The sequence below is a fragment of the Lynx canadensis genome, chromosome B1 (assembly GCF_007474595.2).
Source record: "Lynx canadensis isolate LIC74 chromosome B1, mLynCan4.pri.v2, whole genome shotgun sequence".
NCBI classification, from domain to species: domain Eukaryota; kingdom Metazoa; phylum Chordata; class Mammalia; order Carnivora; family Felidae; genus Lynx; species Lynx canadensis.
Window position 1 is genome coordinate 193,310,290 of NC_044306.2, and position 17,032 is coordinate 193,327,321.

The window sequence follows — 17,032 nt, forward strand, 5'->3', positions numbered from 1 at the left end:
ACTGTTTTATTTAGACATCTGGGAAATGTACTTTGACAAACATCCGCTTGATGACTGTCAGTGTCATAAAGAGACTTTGATATCAAAAATCCACAGAAACTGCTAAAATAAATTATATATTTTTATGACAAAGCTCTCTTTGCTGACTCATTTGCATTGTCCATGTGATGTGGCTTTAGCTTCTTAATACAAAGGAGGGCCTATTTTCATGTAAATGACACGATAGAATTACTAAAGAGCTCCAGGGAGTCTAGGAACTGCAAATGTGGCATTGCCTTCTACCTGTTTGAGCGATGCTTACACATGGTGGCTTTATGGTATTTTTAACATATAAGTGTTTCCAAAATTTACATATTCGGGGCTTTTATAGCTCTGGGAATATTCTCTCAAACTACCACAGAAGGTAACAACACATCCTTCAAAAGTCTGATTTCTATGCATGTAGGCCATAAAAAATGTATAGATAGAATCTTTAGCCCCATTTCCAATAAGTAAAAATGCGACTAGTTCTGTTGAGAGTCTGATCTTTTGCTTATCAACAGCCCAAGAAAGAACTTACTTTGCCTTCTATTTATAAAACCTGCAACTACTGGGCTATCAGTTGCGCGAAATTATTAAACCCGAGTCAGCCGTGTTGCGGGGCTTGCAAGTTACAGGTGAGGCTTCTCATCTGTTGGCAAACCCAGTGTATTAGGTAATGTGAAGAATGTCAGGAACGGACCAAAGTCTTAGAGACAATATGGCGTGTAGAAAAAGTCTGAGAGCTGAGATCCGAGGGACTTGGCCTGAAAGTACAGACCTGCTGCTTACTAGCTCATTTCTTCTTTGGCAAACAGTTTGACTTCTCTAGCACTCGGTTTCCTCATAAGTGACCCCATAAAGCAGGATTTATAATACTTACCTGGCTTGAAAATTGAGGATTGAATGAGATAGTGTATATAAGATAGGAATTCCTGAAGTCATTGTGCTGTTATGATTGGTATGATTATTATTACCGACAACTGCTGTAATCATGGGATTTGTTGCTGGAAGAAGCAATGCATGTGGGATAATAGGTAAGTTTGTATTTTGTAAGTAGCCTCTATTATAACTCATATTATCAACCGTAACAAACATTTATTGAGCACCTAACATGCGCCCGGTCCTTGGTCTTGTTAATGGAAGGCAAGAGAGGAGAGTGAGTTCTCTGCATTGTTGTCCGGCTTCCTTTGATAGGAAAGCTGTTACTGAGAGGGAGGGCTAACACTTCTATGCTCAAAAGAAACAGGTGCTCATAGAATCTTCACATGACAGAGCTGTAAAGGGACTTCAGGGGCACTTGGTACATTATGGTTGCGGTTACCGGAGCTACTCTGTAACATGGAGGCTCAGTGTCAACATGGGAGTGGGGCGTCCGCTCGCATCTTGCACTCATTTCTCTCTGGCAAGGCCTCTAGATCTTCAAGAACTGCTGAACAAAGATCACCAACGTGGTACAACCCCATCCCCCAGCTTTAGATTAGTGATGTTGAGACCCCAAGTCTGAGGAAGGGTCCTCTAATTTGAGTGGATGAAACATTCACTCAACATGTCTACTGTATTGACTCTTAAAGAGCCAGAGTGACCTATCCCCACCGCGGGTGGTGGATTTCACTGCATCTGCTTATGGATGTTTACTCCTGACCTACCATTAGCAGAAACAGGACATGATATAGTTTTCCCTCTTGTACCTTTTAACCGCAGACCACATCCCATTTGCTTTGAACGTTTAATACAGTATCAGGCTTGAAATCAAACAAATGTAGGTGGAAGAAAACATTAGGTTGTAGAGGTCAGGGAAGAGCGATGTTTTCAGGGGCTCTGAAGAATGTGCTAATGCAGTGAAGAAGCCGGGCAATATGATCAGGGAGGTAGCACTTCGAACCACCATCTTCAGAAGTCATTGACAAAAAGCTTCAAGGTGAGGAAAAGCATGGGAAATGTTTTCGTGAAGGCAAAGAGTCAATTATTCGATTCCTTAAAAATTAAAAACTTCTGTGCCTCAAGGACATATTCCAATTACATCATAAAAAGCAGAATTAGAAAAAAAATTACAAGCAAAATAAAAGACAAATCTTTAATATCTTTACTATTTAAAGGGCCTTGAGGGAGCCACAAGAGTTCTCGTGAAAAAGAGTTTAAAAGTCCCTTTTCCAGATGTAGAACTGCAGAAATGTAAATAAAGCTTGATTGAAAGGGTGTCTTTTTAGGGAAAGGGTATCATTGGCCAAGGAATTTGAAATGAGGCACCCAGGGAAAAGGAGAGGAATGAGGTATTTAGTTTTAATCTATACACCTACTTGCTGACCCACCAATAATTGCTTCTAACAGGGAAGGAACACCTTGATTTTCAAAGAAATAAAAATTAAAAAAACAACGTGGCCCCATTTTTCTGCCATCTGATACCTTCAACAATGTATGTAATAAAAATATGCTATATTTTTTATGACTTGGCATTTACATTTTAAAGAATGATATATACGTTTTCACCCAATATTTAACATATAAGACTCTGTTGAAGTGATTCATTCATTCAGTCAGTCAGTTAGTCATTCAACAACTATCTGGAACCAGACTTTATACTGGTCTCTGGGGAGTTAATAAGAAAGAAGAAAGATGTGATTTCTGTCCTTAAGAAGAGCACACGTAAGGAATGCATCCTTAGGAAATTATCTAGTACGTGGAAAATGCTAAATTCACGAAGATGTTTATTACAGCATTATGTTTAACACTGAAATTGGAAGCAACTTCACTGTTTAAAAACGAAATGATTACTTATAATAAATTTTCTGGATGTAGATATTGAACATGGTGTTTGTGAGAAAAGTGTTTATGCTATATTAAGTAAACACAGCAGAGCACAGATTTGTATATACTGGATGATTACAATTATGCTAACAATGAGGAAAGGAAAAAAAATACAACAACAACAAAAATGGTTGTGTGATGAGATTATGGTGGACTTTCTTTTTCACTCCGCAGTGTTTCCATTTTGCTTTAGTATAATGACAACAGTTTTCCTTTCCAGTAAACTAACCCTGCTAGGCTTCATGAGCTTTACATACGTTCGCTAATCTAATTTTCATTATAGCCAGACGTTACAGGTGAGGACACTGGGCACTGTAGAGCTTGAGTTCCGACCCGGAAGTCTAGTCCCTGAAACTAACCTCTTAACTGTGTCCAGTTGTTCCTTCAAAGAGATTTGGTTGAGCTTTAAAAATATGAATCCAAGCTGTGGTTCCCAGAGCTGAAGCTATTAAGTGTGGTTGGTAAGATGGAGGTCTTAATAATACCCACTGCCCAAAGGCTACTGTGGAAAGTACCACACACAATGATGTTTATGGGTGTCTTCGGTGAATTTTACATTTCCATTCAAATGTCAGTCATTTTACCTTTCCATTCAAAAGGTTTTTGAGTGTCTTAATAAATGTGTATATTAAAAAAAAAATTAAGCACATTTTTGTTAAATACACAACTGTAAATTACTAGTTTATATATTTTAAATAACTGTTTCGAACACGAAACATTTTTTTTAAATTGATGAAAAACTATCCTGATTAAAGTCTGTTTTGAAAATTAGTTTCTTCTGCTGAGTCAGCTTCTCTTTGCTCTTTCTCCCTTTCTCTCTCTCGGACATTCTCAGTCCCACCCATCTATGATTTTCTTGACCTTTTCCTTTCATTGAACAAGCCCCTTCAAGGTCAAGAAACCACTCTAATCTGCACTTTGGAGGTATTTGGCAGCCCGAGTTTTAAACTCCCAACCAGCAGTTGGGATTCCAGGCTTAGGTTGCTTTATTATGCTTTATATCTGTTGACTATGAGTCAAATATAATATGTGGGTAGAATTACAAAGGTGACTCTTGAAAGCATGTGGAAGGATTATAACCTTAAAATGTGCTCACCAAAGCCATGAAAATAGATGAGTTCCCCAAGAGGTACCCAGCAATATGCCTTTATAGACTTCTAGAATGAATATATGAATTCCACGTGGGCCTTGATGGCCTCCTGGAGAAAATGGGGAAGAGTTTGTGTTCTAAGAGTTTATGATGTTTTAGGCTGCATCATACGCAGTTGACATTTAATTTGAAAGTGGTCTGTTGAAAATGTCATCTGGTTTTCATTTGTAGGGGCCCACTTGAAAATGGGAGGTTGGACTCTGTGACCTCCTGGTTTCCTCCCAACTCTGGAGTTTTTGTAGTTGTTTGATTCTAAGATAAATGTAAAGTTTGTTTTCCAGCACAACAACTGATATTTGTGTAGGGCTTCCAAATTTACAAACCATTTTTCACACACTCTGCCCTGTCTTAAAGAAGGGTAAAGGTGGGGGGGGGGATTCCCCGTTAAATCTGGGCTTGAATACCTACTATACAGGGCAGTCTGGTATTTTTCTGCGTGTTGTTTGCTTTCAAGATGGAAAGTAATGTTCTCATTCAAAGGTAACTATGTGAGAATTAGAACCTTACTCACATGCAACGTCTTCTAAAGGATTATCAAACACCTGGTAAGTAGGTGCACACATGATGTATAATGCCATTGAAAAAGTTGTTTCACCAGGTGGGAGAATGTGAATAAATCATGTCATCATCTAATTTAAATATTTGGTTCATCTGCTTCAGATATTTAAGGGAAAATATTGATTTTCCTGGGATATTGTGAATCCGCTCACATTTTCTGTCTTCTGAAATAGACCTTGGTATACTGGTTGTGTTAGCTATGCTTTCCCTGGAAATTCAGCCCTGTTCAGAAATGTCAAGGCTAGCTATGGTTATGCCTGCCCTGAATTTTAAAAAATGTAATAACTGAATCTTTTTCTACAGGGGCTAAGGAAAAAAAGTGGTATTCTATAATTTTCCTTAGGGACTTGGGTAGATAAGGCTAGGCATATGTGGTGTACCCAATCAAAACACAATTTCACAGGTTATGAGTTTGCATGAGATGCAGTCTGTCTCGTGGAACCTGGGTTTGGGTGTGCATGCAGAAACGGGGACACTACAGCAACCAAGCAAATACCCTTGGCTATTTTTTTAAGTTTATTTATGTTTTTCAGAGAGACAGAGAGAGAGAGAGAGAGAGAGAGCATGTGAGTGGGGCAGGGGCAGAGAGAGAGAGAGTCGGAGAGAATCCCAAACAGGCTCCGTGCTGTCCATGCAGAGCCCGATGTGGGGCTCGATCCCACTAACCGTGAGCTCATAACCTGAGCCAAAATCAAGAGGTGGACGTGCAACCAACTGAGCCACCCAGGTACCCCTACTCTTGGATACTCTTAATCGAGGATGTCACTGGCGGCAGTTGCTTCCTTGTAGGGTCTCCTCAGGATGGAACCAGTAAGCTGAGAATGGAGTATCACCCCAGTTGCTTCAGGTAGAAGAGAAGGAGATCTCTTTGTTCTTAGACAAGACATGAGAGCTTCGTCATATTAAAAGCTCTTGGGTTCTGCGTACTCTGTGCATGTTACGTTATACATACAGTGCAAGTGCTCTAATACATTTGATCGTCCTTGTGAGTCGAGTGTCTTGGTCTGAGCCAGAGAGATGTCAAATGCGTCATCCAGGGTCAGAGTTCATGGTCTAACCACTGAACTGTTGTATCACTCACGCAATCCAAAACAGCCTCTGTGCTGTCTATGTGCTGCTAAAGCCACATGGTAGACATGGCTTTTCCTCTTACACTCTTTCCTCTCCCCGATGTTGACCTTCTGGGAGTTTTCTTCTCGTACAGTTTCCCGGATAAATGTTTCATGGCTGGGAAAGATGAGATACAAAATATTGTCATGTATTTGTGCATCAATTTGTAATCAGGTTCATTCAAAAAATGTGAGGTGTGTATATGGTTACAGAGCTGTGATCGTAGTACGTATGTAAACTTAGGTTACACTTTGTCACTGAAAGTCACGTCTCTGTCAAGTTTACCACTGGTGCTGAGGACCCACTGGGACTAGTGCCTGGCTTGCCAATATTGGCTGATGAATTTGGAGTCAGTTACTCAACTTCTTAAATCCTTAGCTCTTCATCTGTAAAGTGATTACATTTCCTTCTGGATAGGGTTGTTGGAAGGTTAAAACAAAATTCTGCAAGTGGTTTATAAACTAAAGAAGGCTAAAGGAACAGAAGGTATTTATTACTAGCACACAAGGATTTAGAAGACCTTTGAGGTCCCATTCCACCCAAAGACTTACTGAGTTCCGTGAATATGTTGGCCTCTTTCAAAAGCTCCAAGTGTGTGTGTGTGTGTGTGTGTGTGTGTGCGCGCACTATTAATGGGTCTGTTCACAGACAGCCAGATTCAGACAGAGATGTTTCCTCATCTACAAATCAAGGGTAATAATTTCCTCATTCTTCATAGTTTATTTTTTTAACTTATTTATTTCGAGAGAGAAAGAAAGAGGGACAGAGCGAGCAGGGGAGGGACAGAGAGAGGGAGAGAGGTTCCCAAGCAGGCTCCTAACTGTCAGCAGGGAGCCTGATGTGAGGCTTGAGCTCACAAACCATGAGATCATGACCTGAGCGGAAACCAAGAGTCAGACGCTTAGCCAACTGAGCCACCCAGGCTCCCCTCATAGTTTAAATAAGAAAACAGATTTGAAGCTCAGAGCACAGTGCCTGGCACAGAGGCAACTCTTAAAAGCGGTGGGTTTTTTTTTTTTCAGTTTAAAACTTCTTATAAGAATATTGGCTGGATTCATTCTAAATACCTGTTCTGCCATCAATTAGCTGCTCACCTCCACCCTGGTGAATCATGACAAATTCCTTAACAAAGACATATAACTTAAATCGTGACATATTACTCAATTTGACAAGATTACTTAACCATCTCAGTCTCAGTTTCCTCTTATTTATAATGAAAATAATTCCCACCAAGCCAGGACATGGTTAGGCTGGAATATAAGCATGTATATTGAATGCCTAGAACATAAGAAGTTCGGAAAATGGTTAATTCTCTCCTTCCTTCCCTTCCCATTCCTGGGATATTTGTAGTCCTGGGGAAGCTGTGATTCTCTCTTGTGGGACTTTTTCTTGAACACAGAGCCCAATTCTAACTCCTCATCGGTCCCAGGGAAGGAGACTTAAAAAAAAAAAAATGAAGACAGGGGCGCCTGGGTGGCTCGCCTGGCTAAGCGTTCAACGTCGGCTCAGGTCATGATCTCACGGTTTGTGAGTCCGAGCCCTGATGCAGGCTCTGTGCTGACAGCTCAGAGCCTGGAGCCTGTTTCAGATTCTGTGTTCTCCTCACTCCCTGCCCCTACCAGTGCACGCTCTCTCTCTCTCTCTGTCTCTCTCTCTAAAAAAATAAACATAAAAAAATGAATACAGTTGGAGTCTCTGAGGCAGAGTCACTAATGCGGCTATAGGCCTATCAGACATTTAGAATAAATTCTTCCAGAATGCACAGAACGATGTTTTTGCTTTTGTATGGAAGGCTGGATCATATATTAGCATTAACAGAAGATAGGTTAATGTCCTAAGCCTCACACTGGAAGTTTGCTGCTTTGCCAGGCAGAGAAATGGTTGAGTCAGTGTTTATGATCTCAGGGTTCGTTGGGAGCTCTGCAGCGACGTGCTTCTGCCAGTGCCTTCTGTGGAGGGTGATAGTCCACTCTGGGTGTCTTTCTGTGAACCCTCACCAAGAAGAAGTCCGCTAACAACCCAATAGTGCTTCTTAAATCTTGGGGCGAAGCTCTTAGCTGTAGGTTTCATAATTATGTATCTTATGTCTTTAAAGGCCAAAAGGGAGCCACAAGTGTGCTTGTGAAATCAGGTTTAAAAGTTGCCTTCCCAGATGTGGAGCCATGGAAATGTCAGGACGGCCATGGTGAAAAGTGCCCTCGTGGTCACATGTCGAGGGATTTGCGGTAGGGGGCCTGGATGAAGGAAAGGCAGGCTTGTTGATCCATTTCTGATTTCCCCTAATTAGGGGAGAAATGAGCTTCTTCCAGCACTGAGGCTGGAATGTGCCTTTCGATGAAAACTTTAGTTCACATATTTCTACGTCAGAAAAAGTCCAGGTTGTGAGAGAGGTCATTGCACGAGAAGAGGCTTAACAATCCTAGCTGTTCATATAAACAAAGCATTGATTTTCTTTAAATGCAAGTGGAATCAAGCTTCTTTTACTGAGAAGATTCTTATTTTGTGCCTTCTCTTTGTCCAAGCTGTGTGAGATATCGTGGAGGCATGAAGCCTAGCTTTTGCCTTCAGAGATATCAATCTCATGCGTGAGTTTTGTCCTTTACAGAACTCACTGAATGTGCATCACATGGCTTCCATATATGAGCTAGAGTGCTAAGTGATGGAAAGTTCACATATGAAGGACACATTCCAGTCTAACACACTGCTCCAATATTTAGTGGCTTGAAACAACCACCATTTTATTTGTTTAAAATCCTGTGCATCAGCAACTTTGGCCACACTGGGCTGAATGGTCTTCTGTTGGTCTCCCTTGGAATCTCTCATGTGATTGCAGTCTTCTGGCAGCTCTTCTGGGGCTGGATGGTTGCACACGGCCTGGTGTACATATCTGGCAATTGGTGTTGGGTATGGGGCAGCAGGCTAGCCCAGAGGGAGGCAGCATTCCGAGAAAACAATCCCAGGGTACAAGTGACTTTCCAGTCTGTACTTTCCTTCTGTTTACTGATGTTCCAAGGACCAAACCCAAGCCCAGAGTCAATGTGAGAAGAGACAATGCTAAGGCTTGGATACAGGAGGCATCATTTACTGGGGAGCATTACTATACCAATCAACGATAGGCTCTGACCTAAATAGTAATAGGGACCATTTCACTTATTTGGTCCCTCCCATATGCCCAGTAAGGGACCTGATGCTTCACGTATGCTATTTTATGAAATCTATAGAATAGTTCTTCAAGGTAGGTACTATTATTCCAAATTTTCTGACATTAGTTAAGTTGCCTAAGGCCACAGAGATAGTAAGTGGCCAGGATTTTAACCCTGAACTGAATAAGTCCACAAACCAGGATCGATACAGGCCCGGCTAGCAACTATTTGGGACACAAAAGATGAGGTATGGAACCGTGGCAGACAGCCAATGGTAGTGTAGCAGCTCTCTGTGTGCAAAAGTTTGATTGACCACAAGGGCTAATAATTTGGGAGCATCTCCAGTGAGTTTTTAGAATTTTAAATTGACCTTCCTGCAAAACCGGAAGCTTTTGGGCTTTGGTTATAAAAAGAGCGACGTTCAAAACCTAAGTTTGGTTCTAAAAAGACTTAAGAGCTACTTCTAGCTTGTGATTATTTCAATTTTATGAGCCTCTGTGATCTCGTCTTTAAAATGGGGATACTGTTCTGAGTGTTTAACGATTCTATGTATGTAGTGTTTTGAGCATGATGTTGGTACATACATGGAAGTCAATAAATAGTAGGCCTGAGTAATTTGGGTGGGAAAACGGAAGAGCAAAGAAGAGGATATGTCAGGCAAGAAGAGAAGAGCAATGTTGGACAGAGGGAAGAAGTCTACCTGCAAATACGACTTGGCTTCTGCCTGAGCCACAAGAGCAGCCAGTTTATAGCAGGTGTTAACACAAAGTGACAATGGTGAGGCAGATAAAGCCCAGGTTCCAGAAGCCTGGATGTCCAGGGAGAGGAGCTAAATTTGCCAGTTGGTAAATGGACTTAAGGACCTTCCTTGGGACCTGCGAGTAACTACAATGGGCATGTGATTTCAAACCCAGGTCATCCTCCAAGTACAGTGGGTCCTCTACTATCCAGGTTCATCTTCCCAGCCAAGCTTTCCAATTAGCGCAAACGAGGTTTAGATTTGAGTCCCTTACGTTCAATAATTTGAGTTTTCTTCAAATGTTGCAAGAGGAGCCCATAGTGGAATGGAAAACCCCTTCTCTCTTCTTTGTTAGTGACCTTGATTCGCACCACGGGCACATTCTTCATACGTCATTGCCATTGGAAAACGCAGTTTCTTCTCTATTAATTGAATTCTCACCATGAAGCACCAGACAGTAATACAAGAGCCCAGTGTGCACGTTTCTTCCCAATTCGTGTTTAGTGTTGGTAGCTCAACACGGTCTTTACCCTGAAGTGCCAGTTGTTAAACGTTTACCAGCACATCTCTGTGGCACAACTCACACAAGTGTGACATTGAGGAGGACAGCTATCCGGTGACAGCTGGGAGGAAAGTCCTACCTCTGAAATAGAGTTTATTTTTTGAGCCACCTTAAAGCAAAGCACCACATATACAGAATGGCTGGTTGGTGAGATTACGGAGTAATTAGAACTCTCGTGTACTGGTGTTTAGGAGTATAAGGTGGTACGACCGTATTGGAAACCCTTTTGGCAATTCCTTATAAAGTGAAACTTACATCTACCGCTGTGGCCCAGTAATGTCATCCTTAGATATTTACCTAAAAGAAATGAAAATTTATGTCCACAGAGAGACTTGTACACAAATATTTATAGCCACATGCAAAAAATAATATGACGAGAAATCATGGCAGGAAAAAGGATGAGTAATTTGGGTGTGTCCATGGGATGGAACACTACTCGACAATAAAAAGGGAATCGAACTCTGATCCATGCGCAGCAGGAAGAATCTCAAAATATTACGTTACGTGAAAGAAGCCAGAACAAAAGAGGATATGGCAATAATTCCATTTATATGAACAGGTGAATGACCAGAACACTGGCTACCTTGGGGGGTGGAGATAGGATCGACTGGTAAGGAGCCTAAGAGAATGTTTTACGGTGATAGAAATGTTCACATTTTGATAAGGATGGCAGTTACATAGGTATATACATTTTTCAAAACTTAAATTGTAACCTGAGATCCAACATTTCATGGTATTCAAATATGACCTCAGTTAAAAAAATCAAGGCCCATATTCTGGAATAGAGGAAATGCCTGAAATGAACTTTCCTTCACTGTCTTTGTGAAACAGGTAACAAACAATTGGAGTCAAGGGGTGTGGTGTTTGAATTCCATCTACCAGCATCTGTGATTTTGGACAAGTTAGTTCACCTCTCTGAATTTCAGCTTCCTCTGTCGAAATATATTCATTTGTTCTTTCAATCCTCGTGTGTCAGTCACTGTGCAGATACTAAAAATAGGATGTGGACGAGAGAATTCTTCCCCTCCCTCATGGATCCTACCCTCTAAATCTAGTGCCTATAGGGGTCACATGCTTATAGGGGTTGAGACAATATTGGGCAGGTGGCCAAATTGCAGGACATATGCTGGTGTAAAGGGAACAGCCCTTATTTCATTTCAATGAAACCATGTCCTGGTGGCATGAGGGCCCTGTCATGCCAGATCCGATTTTTTTTTTTTTAGTTTGTTATTTATTTGAGAGAGAGAGAGAGAGAGAGAGAGAGTGAGCAGGCAGGGGAGAGGAACAGGCAGGGGGGGGCAGGAGAGAGAGAGAGAGAGAGAGAGAGAGAGAGAGAGAGAGAAGATCAAGCAGGCTCTACACTCAGTGCAAAGCTTGATGCAGGGCTTGATTCCATGACCCTGGGATCATGACCTGAGCTAAAATCAAGAGTTGGACACCCAACTGACTAAGCCATCCAGGCACCCTGCCAGATCTGATTTCTTTTCTTTTTTTTTTTTTAATTTTTTTAATGTTTATTTATTTTTGAGAGAGACAGAGTGCAAGTGGGGGAGGGGCAGAGATACAGAATTACGAAGCAGGATCCGGGCTCTGAGCTGTCAGCAGAGACCCCGATGGGGGGCTCGAACCCATGAACTGTGAGATCATGAACTGAGCCAAAGTTGGACGCTTAACCAGCTGAGCCACCCAGGCACCTCCAGATCTGATTTCTCAAGAGAATCTGGAAATCCTGGTTGTGAAAGTTTGAGATTTCATGTACTTTTTTCCCAAGACATATTACAGGCCAACTGCTTAGGGTTTTGATCTCTTGCAAAGTTTACTCATTCATACAATAATTATTTTTAAAACCCCAATCTGAGGTTTATCTGATCTTTTATCACCGTTTCACTTTCTTTATGATTAATTTAAGAATATTGAAGTCAAGTTGTGGAATCATGCGGTAGGTGCTTGGGAGATACTTAGTTTTCCTGAGGTCCCCTCAACTTACAGGGGTTTTTGTTTTGTTTTGTTTTTTCAATTGTTCAGATGGTCCTGCAATTTTGGTTCTAGGCATGGGAGAGGTTCTCAAAATTTCATCCCCAGCCAACTCTTGTGTCATTCGCATCCCCATTTGTCAGCAGAATCGGTGGCATCTAGAGAGGTCCCTCGAGTCTGATGATCCTAATCTGAGCAATTTTCTTTCTTAGAACATTGCAGGGAGACTGTCAAAATGCTGCTCAAAAATTCAAAGCCAGCGATTGACCTCTATTTCAATCAATTTCCAAGACGTAGGGTGTGTAATTTTGTTTCACTCTGAATTTTGAAGTTACACTCTAGAGTTAGTGTCCACGTGCTTGGCAAATAACCAAAACATTTTCTTTCAACAATTTTATACCTTAAAATCTATTATTCTTGATTCAGTTATGATTAGGCTCCATTTTGAGCGACACGATATCCAAATCATAGTGTTTTAAACAGTTGTAAATTTAGTTATTGTTCACATGATGTTGGCCCTCCGGGGCTAGTGGGGATGCATTAGGGTCAGTGAGGACAAAGTCTTTCCCAAGGGGTGCAGCCTCAACGCATTGGTTTCCGCGTTAAGTCCAAGATGGCTGCTCCAGCTGAGGTATTATCAGCATGTAGAAAAGAAAGAAAATGGGAGGGCAGTGCCCCCTCCCTTAATGACATCTCCTGGTAGATGCATACACTACTTTAACTGCCTTCCCATTGGCTAGAACATGGTCACATGGTCACATGGTCACAAGGTCACACAGTCGCACTTGGTTGCTGGGGAGATAGGGTATATAGACTAATTTTTTTTTTTTTCTGGGCCATTGTCTCAGCCAAAATCCATGGTGTCTAATTACTGAGAAAGAATGGAACAAGCGGCATCTTTCCTGTCACATTCTTCATAGCAGAAGCCACATTCTTTTATAAAGTTGTCCTCAGCTACTTGGATTCTTTTTATTTCTTTCATCTTAGAGCGTGTAGGAATACACGTTAGATATCCTGAGTCTGACTCTTCTTATCATGAGCACGGTCACCGTCACTGCCCTTGTCCAGGCCACCGATGGAACTCGTGCTTCTGTGCCCACAGTCTTTTCCACACAATAGCCAGAGTAAGTTTTTGAAATGTAGGTCAGATCACGTCTCTGTTCCCTTCAGTACCCTCCGATGATTTCTTCTTTTCTCAGAAAAAAAATCTGAAATCTTTGTCATGCCCTGTGAGATCTAGATGACCCAGCTCTCTGAGTTTTCTCTCTCTTTCACTCCCCCTCACTATACCCCAGCCACACCAGCCCCCTCACTGCTCTTTTTATACTCGTAAGGGAAGTACAGACTTTCCTTATGCTGTTTGCGCTTCAGATAGAGGAACAAGCTCAGAGATGCTAAGTAAGTCACCCAAGGTCATGCAGCTTAGAAGTGATGGAGCCAGGATCCCAACCGGGTCAGTCTGACTACAAGTTCTGTATCTTTGTAGTCAACCCCATCGCATAAGTACTTAATGAATGCTTGATTGCTAGTGATAGGTTCCGTGGAGGCAGTCGGTCCATCTGAGAAAAGGCTGCTCAGCATTTCTATGAGATCCATGTGTTTCTCTGCAGGAGAAAACATTGTCTTCTTAGTTCTATCTCTGCCGGAACCATTAGGAGCCCTTTCTCTAAACCCTTTAGCTGTAGAAAACTATAAGCATCATCAGGCATGAGGTCGGCACAGGCTATTGGATCAGCCGTCTCCTTTCATGGACCAAATATAATGACAGTCTTTGGGAGTTAGGTCGGACGTCCTCAGGTCAGAGGACTCTTCTGCTCTTTCCTGTGCAGAGTCCTCTCCGTTTGGCACAAGCAAAGTAGATGCAGTTCTACCCCATTCACTGAGTTGAACATTACTGAACGTTGCAGTTGATTAAAGGAAATAAAAAGAACATCCTTGCCCTTAAGGACTTCTTGTTTAGATCAGTTATTTAACCTGGGGAGTTTCTTGTTAGGGCTTCAGAGAGTCTGAGATTCCTTTGAAATTATTGTAAACTCTTGTCTGTGTACGTGTGTGTATTTGTTTACCTAGCGAGAGAATACAGAGTCTTATCAAGTTCTCCGAGGGGTCTGCCACTCCAAAACATGGTGAGAAACGACTGGTATTAAAAACTTCCCTAGATACCTATCATTTATTAAGTTGCGGGTTATACACACTATGTTGCATCGTTCCTTTTAATATCAAAACACCCTATGAGTTAGTATATCACCATGTAATTTTACAGATGCAAAGTCTCAGGTCAGAGAGATTCAATTCTTTTTTAACATCACACATAGATTTTAGGCATGGGAATCATACTTCAAACTCGAATCTGTTAGAGTCCCAAAAATGTACTCTATTTTATATTGACATATATTTTATCAAAGCAGCATATAGACACATGGTTTTAAAAATCGGATGGTACTTAAAAAAATGTCTTCTTCTGCTCCTGCATTGTCTCTTTCCCTTGGGTTCCTTCCCCCCTTTTATTTGTGTCTGTTTCTCTGTTTCATGTTGGAAACTGCTTAAAATCTGGGGTTCCTTGGTTATCCTTTCGTATTAATATGTGCTGCTAAAAAGCAAATTATAAGCTCTGAGTGCATGAGTAAAGCGTTTTGCCTGGTGGGTCACACCACTGGGGAATTGGGGGGCCAGCTGGTGTGTTCGCTACAGAGGTCCACATGAGTTTCTAGAGTCGGTTTTCCGTTTTTTTGTTTTTGGATCCTTTAAGTCTCTACACACAAGAACTTTCCAACTCTCTGCTTAGGGTGTGAAACACCTGTTCTTGTGAGGAGACAGGAGTTCTAGGTAGGTGGGAGGAGGTTGCGGCCAGGGATATATCTAAGCATGTAAATGCCCTACAAACAGAGACCCCTTCCTAATTCCACACTTCACACCCCTCCTTCAGCCATGCATCCAAGTTCCGAGCCTTTCTGGGGCTGTGTAGGATGTACTGGCTCACTTCTCTTGCTCTCTCTTTCTGCAGACTGCCGTGGTCTAGGTGTCTCCACTTTTAGTAAAGATACTCCCACTTCTCCATTCAATTCTTACCTCCCAAAAACTGGTTGAAATGTCTTACCTACTTTATCTCTTCCATTCCCTTTGACCCCTGAAGTTGCATCTGTTCTATGCCTTCCCTGTGTCTTCAGATGGAATTAGAAAAAAAAAAAAAAATGTATGTGGTCCGGCCACAATTCTAAAATGGAAGGTTCTAGGCTTGCTTTTTCTTTCAGGATATTATCTCTCTACATCTGTTACATTCTGCCTACACTCTGGGAGAGATGTAAGAAAAACCTTCTAGGGATTCTGCCCTCAAGTGTCTCATAATCTGACCCCAGTGAAATCCCACCCATAGATTCTGCACCTCTAATGTGGGCACATAATTGCACACCCAAGAGCGAATTTACAGATTAGGGGATGGAAGGAGGAGCCCTTCCTACCCAGAGGGATCTAGAGAGATACAGAAGAAAGTGGAGGGAAGAGTGTCCCCAGGGGGGACAATATGCACAAAATCCTCAAGACAGGGAGGTGCAGGGGCAGAGAAGAAACAGTGGGTCCGTCGGCTTGAGGAAAGGAATGCATGAAAGGAAGTATTAATATACAAACCCTCTGGGCTCCAAGTGGAGGTGGGCCTTGAATGTCTGATTAGAAGTTTGGGTAGTATTTTGTCCTAAGATGATGGCCTGCCACTGACATCCTCCTACAAACAGATGTTATAAGGAATGTCTGTAAGAGCTCTTCTCGAGCCAGGCTCCTAGAAGGGAAGGACTGCAGAGGAGAGAGAGAGAGAGAGGGAAAAAAGAAAGAAAACACGCTGGGAAAGGGGAGGAAATGAACTGTGGGCCAGAAAGGAAAGGAAATGGTTTGGCAGAACTGCAGTTGGGGCAAGAGAAAGGTTCCAGGAAGAGACCAGGGGCGTAAACGTGGCAACAACCAAGAGTCAAAGAGGAGAAACCAGCTGTGCTTGCCTGCCTGACGTGAGGAGTTTGTGTCAGTTAGGAGATAAGAGGCTGGAAAATCACCGAAGGGCCTGAGGTCTCGTGTGTCACGTGGACAGGGTGACATCCCAGATGCTGATAACCCTGGGGATTTTCCACGACTCTTTGTGATTCCTGCTTGGATTCCCCCCGCCCCCGCCCCCACCCCTCCAGTTATTAAAGCACAGACATATGCGCAAAATTTTGGAATAAGAAAAACAAGATATTGTTGATTTTGCAGTTCTGGCAAAATGTGAATATTGAACTCTATGCAGACAAGAGAACGTTTATGATCTATTCACATCCCAGATTGCTTATTTATTTATTTTTTTTGCTATTTGCAAAAATAAGGACTCTTCAGCAACTAATCTGCTTAGTAAATCTTAGGAACGAAATGGAAAGCCTTGCAAGCCTCTTGCTGAGCAGGTCAGAACTGTAGACTTTCCTTAACCTGTGCTGCTTGTTCTCATCCTGTGTGTGTGTATGTTTCTTTTTTTTTTTTCCTTCCCCAGTAGGGTAGGAAAACTCTTAGTATGTTTAAGAGTGTCTTTCAGATGCGTGTTAGGAGTTATTTCTTTCATTTTTCTTGACTCCAAATTCTCTTTGAAAGGGTCAGCCTGCATTAGTCCCTCCACGTTGCCCCCCCCCCCCCCAGCTGTCTCTGTAAGACCACCCACAGTGTAACCGTCTTCGGTCCAGGCTAGAGGTAGGCCGTGTCTGCCCCAGGGCACAACTCTAGGGCTGGATTCATGGTGGTGGGGGGGGCACTGTTTTTCCTTTATGGGCACTCCTCTAGGTAGGGCGGGCTGTGGAGATGCACAGGGAATGAGAATTGTCTAGGTGCCTTTTCTGTGGATCTGGTGGGTGCTTTCTTCAGACCTTGAGGCTTTCACAGGGTGGGGGGAACCTTCCTCTCCCTCTTAGGTTCCGTCTCCGAATCCTGATTATGATTGAACCTCTACACCAATCAAGCCT

The 17,032-nt window shown here is 42.2% G+C and overlaps 1 protein-coding gene across 7 annotated transcripts in view; it reads left to right on the forward strand.

The window, feature by feature from the left end:
• The window catches only part of LDB2 (LIM domain binding 2), a 383,161-nt gene that overhangs the window by 50,090 nt on the left and 316,039 nt on the right, over positions 1-17,032 (forward strand). The gene's annotated exons all lie outside the window — the stretch shown is intronic.